Source organism: Nannospalax galili, unplaced genomic scaffold, assembly GCF_000622305.1.
Source record: "Nannospalax galili isolate Female #2095 unplaced genomic scaffold, S.galili_v1.0 scaffold1082, whole genome shotgun sequence".
Classification (NCBI taxonomy): Eukaryota; Metazoa; Chordata; class Mammalia; order Rodentia; family Spalacidae; genus Nannospalax; species Nannospalax galili.
Window position 1 is genome coordinate 564169 of NW_008348580.1, and position 5901 is coordinate 570069.

The 5901-nt window shown below is 40.5% G+C and overlaps 1 long non-coding RNA gene across 1 annotated transcript in view; it reads left to right on the top strand.

Moving 5' to 3' along the window:
• The first annotated feature begins 2423 nt into the window (after positions 1 to 2423).
• The window catches only part of LOC115072430, a 25233-nt gene continuing 21755 nt past the window's right edge, over positions 2424 to 5901 (top strand). The window contains exon 1 of the long non-coding RNA XR_003851491.1: positions 2424 to 2452. This is a non-coding gene — a long non-coding RNA (uncharacterized LOC115072430). The remainder of the gene's footprint in view (positions 2453 to 5901) is intronic.

Below are 5901 nucleotides of genomic sequence, written 5' to 3' on the forward strand. Positions count from 1 at the left end.
ATCCCATGCAAAACTCTCCCTGTCTATTTCTCTCCCCTTCTGCACACTCTTCCTCCTTTCCCCTATACCTCTCACTCCCCAAGCCAGATCATGGCCCCTTCCCCCATCCAAAGTAAATCCCAAGGTGTGGGACACCTCGGCCCCGGGGCTAGCCTCTCATCACACTCCTATCTGCATTTCCTTGAAGGACCCCTCCCTATTTCCTAGCAGATCCCAATACCCAATTGCATTCAAACACCGCTATGGACTTAAGCCCATAATTCAAAGGCTTATGAGAGCTAAAGTCCTTAAACCCACTCAGTCACCCTATAACACTCCCATTCTTCTGGTCCTCAAGCCTGATGGCTCTTACTGTCTGGTCCAGGATCTCTGGCTTATTAATTCAGCAGTTAGTTCCATTCACCTATACTAGTCGTTCCCAACCCCTGTACTCTTCTTTCTCACATCCCCTCCTCCACCACCTACTTTATTGTCTTAGACCTTAAAGATGCTTTTTTCTCAATACCCTTACACCCTGACTCTCACAACCTCTTTGCATTCACCTGGGAGGACCCTGACACTGGCATGTCTTCCCAACTAACCTGGACTGCTTTGCCCCAGGGGTATTGAGATAGCCCTCACCTCTTTGGACAAGCTCTAGCTCGGGATTTAACTTCCCTAGACCTTAACCACTCTACCATCCTACAACATGTAGATGACCTACTTCTTTGCTCCCCATCTCTCTCAGTCTCCAAGACTCACACAATCAAACTCCTTAATTTTCTGGGGGACAAGGGATATAGGGTATCTTCAGCTAAGGCACAGTTTTCTCTATCTCAATTCAAGTACTTGGGGTTCCTTCTCACACCTACATCCTGCCATTTAACTATAGATAGAACAAATTACCTAAGGTCTTTAAAGCCTCCCACAACCAAGGAGGAAAAGTTATCTTTCCTAGGCATTGCAGGATACCTGTGCACCTGGATTCCTAATTTTGCCCTCTTGGCAAAGCCACTTTATGAAGCCTCTAAAGGAAACTCCTCTGAGCCTGTAGACCCCTTAGGGCCTATTACAGCAGCATTCCACACTATCCGGGAAGCAGTCTTAAAGGCACTGGCCCTGGCTCTCCCAATCCTGGAATGTCCATTTCTTCTCTACACAACTGAAAATAAGTGCCAGGCATTAGGGGTTTGGGGACAGATGGGGGTCCCACTTTTGCCTCAGTAGCTTATCTCTCTAAACAGGTTGATACCACCATCCGGGGGTGGCAACCTAGTCTAAGGGCTCTGGCAGCTGCAGCTCTCCTGGCTCAGGAGGGACTGAAGCTTACTTAAGGTCAACCAATCTCTGCCCTTTCCCCCCACCACCTTAAGGATTTACTAATTCATGCATCTCTTGCCAATCTAGCTCCCTCTAAACTACAACTCCTCCATGTGATGTTTCTTGAAAACTCCTTGCTCACCCTTGATTCCTGCCCTCCTCTCAATCCAGCTTCCCACCTCCCTTCCAGTGAACCACTCACTCACTCACTCACTCACTCACTCACTCACTCATGCTTGGAAACTCTTCAGGAACTCTCCTACCAGGATCCCCTAAATTCCCCTAGATCCCCTACCAAACCCAACCCTGACTTGGGTTATGGATAGAAGTTTAACTCTCACCTCAACGGGGTCCCACAGGCCATAGTATCTCTCACAGATATCATTGAGTCAGGACCCGTACCACTTGGAACCACGTCACAAAAAGCCAAACTTGTGACACTCACCAGGGCTCTAATTTTAGCCAAGGATGACCTCTTCCTCCAGCATCCTTCCTCTCTACACAACTATTTACCTGTTTTCACCCTTCTAAGGAAACTACTCAGGGAACATGCTGACCAGATTTATTCCCCAGGCTTCTAAAGGCCAAATTGACCACCCACTTTAACCTGGAGATCACTCCTACCTGCAGGTTCACACCAAACAGAAAGGAGTGAAGGAAACCCTCCAGCCGCATTGGTCCTTACCTGGTGATCCTGTCTACCCCGACTGCAGCCAGGCTCTCGAAACAACCCGGTTGGGTTCACCTCTCCAAATTAAAACTGGCCAAGGAACACAGCAAGTACCATTTTTAGTTTTTTAAGAGTTCTCCATGCTGTTTTTCACAGGGGTTGCACAAGTTTGCATTCCGATCAGCAGTGAATGAGCATTCCCCTTTCTCTACATCCTCGCCACATTTGTTATCACTTGTTCTCTTGATCCTAAGCCACTCTGATTAGGGTGGTTTTAATTTGCATTTCCCTAATTACTAAGGATATTGGACACTTTTTGAGATGTTTCTTAGCCATCTTTTTTCTTTCTTTGAGAATTCTCTGTTTAGATCTTTAGCTCATCTTTTAATTGGGTTATTTGGTTTCTCAATTCTTTGTTTTCTGCTATTTTGTCTTTTTTTTTTCCAGAGCTGAGGACCAAACCCAGGACCTTGCACTAGCTAGGTAAGTGCTCTACCACTGAGCTAAATCCCCAACCCCAATTCTTTGTTTTTGAGTTCTTTAAATATTCTGGATTCTGTCAGATGTGTCACTGGTGAAGATTTTTTTCCCATTCTGTGGGTTTTCTCTTCACTTTTTTGATTGTTTCTTTTGTTGTACAGAGCCATTTTAGTTTAATGAAGTGCCACTTGTTGATTGTTGACCTTAATTCCTGAGTAACTTCTGTCTGATTTAGAAAATTCTTTCCTACACCTATATCTTGTAAGTTACTGCCAATATTTTCTTCTAATAGTTTCAGGGTTTCCAGTTTCACATTGAAGTATTTGATCCATTTGGAGTTGACTTCTGTACAAGGTGAAAGATAAGGATCTAGTTTCATTCTTCTGCAGGTGGAGATCCAGTTTTGCCAGCACCCTTTGTTGAAGATACTGTCTTCACTCCAGTGTGTGTTCTTGGCACCTTTGTCAAATATCAGGTGGCTGAAATTGCATGTACTTAGGTTTGGGTCTACAATGATGTTCCATTGACCTATGTGTCTATTTTTGTGCCAGTACCATACTGTTTTTATGACTATAGCTCTGTAGTATACTTTGAGATCTGGTATAGTGATCCCCCTGGTGTTGCTCTTTTTGCTCAGGTTTGCTTTGGCTATCTGGGGTCTTTTGTGCTTCCATATGAACTTAAGGATTTTTTTTTTCTTATTCTGTGAAGTACGTCATGGGGATTTTAATTGGTATTGCATTGAATCTATATATTGCTTTTGGTAGGATCATCATTTTCACAATATTAATTCTTCCAATCCATGAGCATGGGAGGTCCTTCCATCTCCTGGTGTCTTCTTCAATCTCTTTCTTTAATGATTTAAAATTTTCATTGTAGAGATCTTTGATGTCTGTCTTAGTTTGTTTCTTCATTGCTGTGACAAAACACTCTGACCACTGCCAACTTGGGGAGGGAAAAGTTTATTCAGCTTACATCTCCTGGGTGACAATTCATCAGGGAACCCAAGGGAGGAACTCAGGGAAGAAACCTGGAGGCAGGAACTGGAGCACAGGCCATGGAGGATCACTGCTTACTGACCTGCTCCCCTGGCCCCTGCTCAGCCTGCTTTCTTATGTAACACAGGCCCACCTGCCCAGAGGTGGCACCACCCACAGTGGGCTGGGCCCTCCCACATCACTCAACAATCAAGAAGATGCCCCATGGACATGGCCACAGGCCAATCCAATGAAGGAAATTCTCCAATTGAGGCTCCCTCAACCCAGGTGAGTCAAATTGACACTAAAGCTCTCCAGCACAGTGTCTTTGGTCAGATTTATTCCAAGATTTTTTTTTTTTGCAGCAATTGTGAGTGGGAGCATTTTCTTGTATTATTTCTCCAATTGATTTTTATTGGTACATAGAAAGGCTACTGAGTTTTATAGATTGATTTTATAACCTGCCACTATACTGAAAGTGTTGATCACTTCTAGGATTTTCTGGTGGAATTTTTGGCATCCCTTAGATATATTATCATATCATCTGCAAAAAGGGATAATTTGAGCTCTTCTTTTCCAATTGTTACTCCTTTAATTTCCTTCTCCTGTCTTATTGCTCTAGCAAGAGTTTCAAGCACTATGTTGAAAAGGAATGGAGATAGTGGACATCCTTCTCTGGTTCCTGATTTTAATGGGAATGCTTCCAGTTTTTCTCCATTTAGAATGATGTTGGCTGTGGGTTTGTTGTATATAGCTTTAATGATGTTGAGGTACATTCCCTCCAGTCCAGTTCCCTCTAGGACTTTGAACATAAATCATGCTGAATTTTGTCAAAAATCTTTTCTGCATCTATTGAGATGATATTGTGGTTTTGGTTTTCAAAAACTATCTTCTTGTTGTCTGCAAGAAACCCATCTAGCTTACAGGGATAGGCACTGCCTTAAGGTTAAAGGATGGAAAAGAATAGTCCAAGCAAGTATCATATTGTCTGTAAAACGGGATAATTTGACCTCTTCCAATTAGTACTCCTTTAATGTCTTTCTCTTGTCTTATTGCTCGAGCAAGAGTTTCAAGCACTATGTTGAAAAGGAATGGAGATAGTGGACATCCTTGTCTGGTTCCTGATTTTAACAGAAATGCTTCTAGTTTTTTTCAATTTAGAATGATGTTGGCTGTGGATTTGTTATATATAGCCTTAGTTATGCTGAGGTATGTTCCCTCCAGTCCAATTCACTTTAGAACTTTTATCATGAATGCTTACTGAATTTTATCAAAAGCCTTTTCTGCATCTATTGAGATGACAATGTGTTTCTATTTTTTTATTGGTCTTTGAGTCCATTTATATGATTGATGGTATTTATTGACTTGCATGTATTGAACCATCCCTACATCTCTGAAATGAAGCCTACTTGATCATAGTGAATGATCTTTTTGATTTGTGTCTGTATGCAATTTTGCAAGTATTTTGTTGAGAATTTTTGCATCTATGTTCATTAAGGATATGCTTCTACAGTTTTCCTTTTTGGTTGTTTCTTTACTTAATTTTGGTATTAGAGTGATTCTGGCTTCATAGAAGGAATTTGGGAGTTCTCCCTCTGTTTCTATCATTTTGAATAGTTTAAGTAGTATTGGTTTCAGGTCTTCTTTAAATGTCTGGTTGAATTCTGCTGTAAATCCATCTGGGCCTGTGCTTTTTTTAGTTGGGAAGTTTTTTATTACTGTTTCAATTTCCTATAAGTTATGGGTCTTTTTAAACTGTTGATCTCTTCTTGGTTTAACTTTGGTGGTTCCCATGATTTTAAATAGCCATCCATTTCTTTTAGGTTTTCAAATTTTATAGAGTATAGATTTTTAAAGTATTCCCTTATAATGTTCTGGATCTGTCTGTTGTGGTGTTTCCCCTTTCAATCTCTGATTTTGTTGATTTGAATTTGCTTTTTCTTTCCTTGGTTAACTGGATTAAGGATTTGTCTATCTTGTTTAGCTTTTTAAAGAACCAGCTCTTAGATTCATTGATTCTTTGTATTGCTTTCTTTGTTTCTATTTCATTAATTTCTGCTCTGATTTTTGTTATTTCTTTTCTTCTGATGGATTTTTTTAATACAATCAATATTTTATTATACTTAATTTGGTCAAGGTGTTGCATACTTCTAGTTTATAACATATGTAGCTTTATGATTTGCTTATATGAAATAATTTTAGATATACAATGAACAGTACCCTTAATGGAGTCGCATTTTCATAAATTGGACCATTTGTTTACATCAGTATTACCTTGTCTTTACCATATATTTTTTTTTATGATTTGTTCTTATTCTTTACCTTAATTTGAGGGAGTTCAAGAAGATACTTGTTTTTTTTTTTTTTCATACAGAAGAATTCATTCCAAAGCAATTGACATTGAGACGATTTCACATGCATTTCCAATCTCTATATACATGACTATCACTGGTCACAGTCGCCCACCTTCTGAGC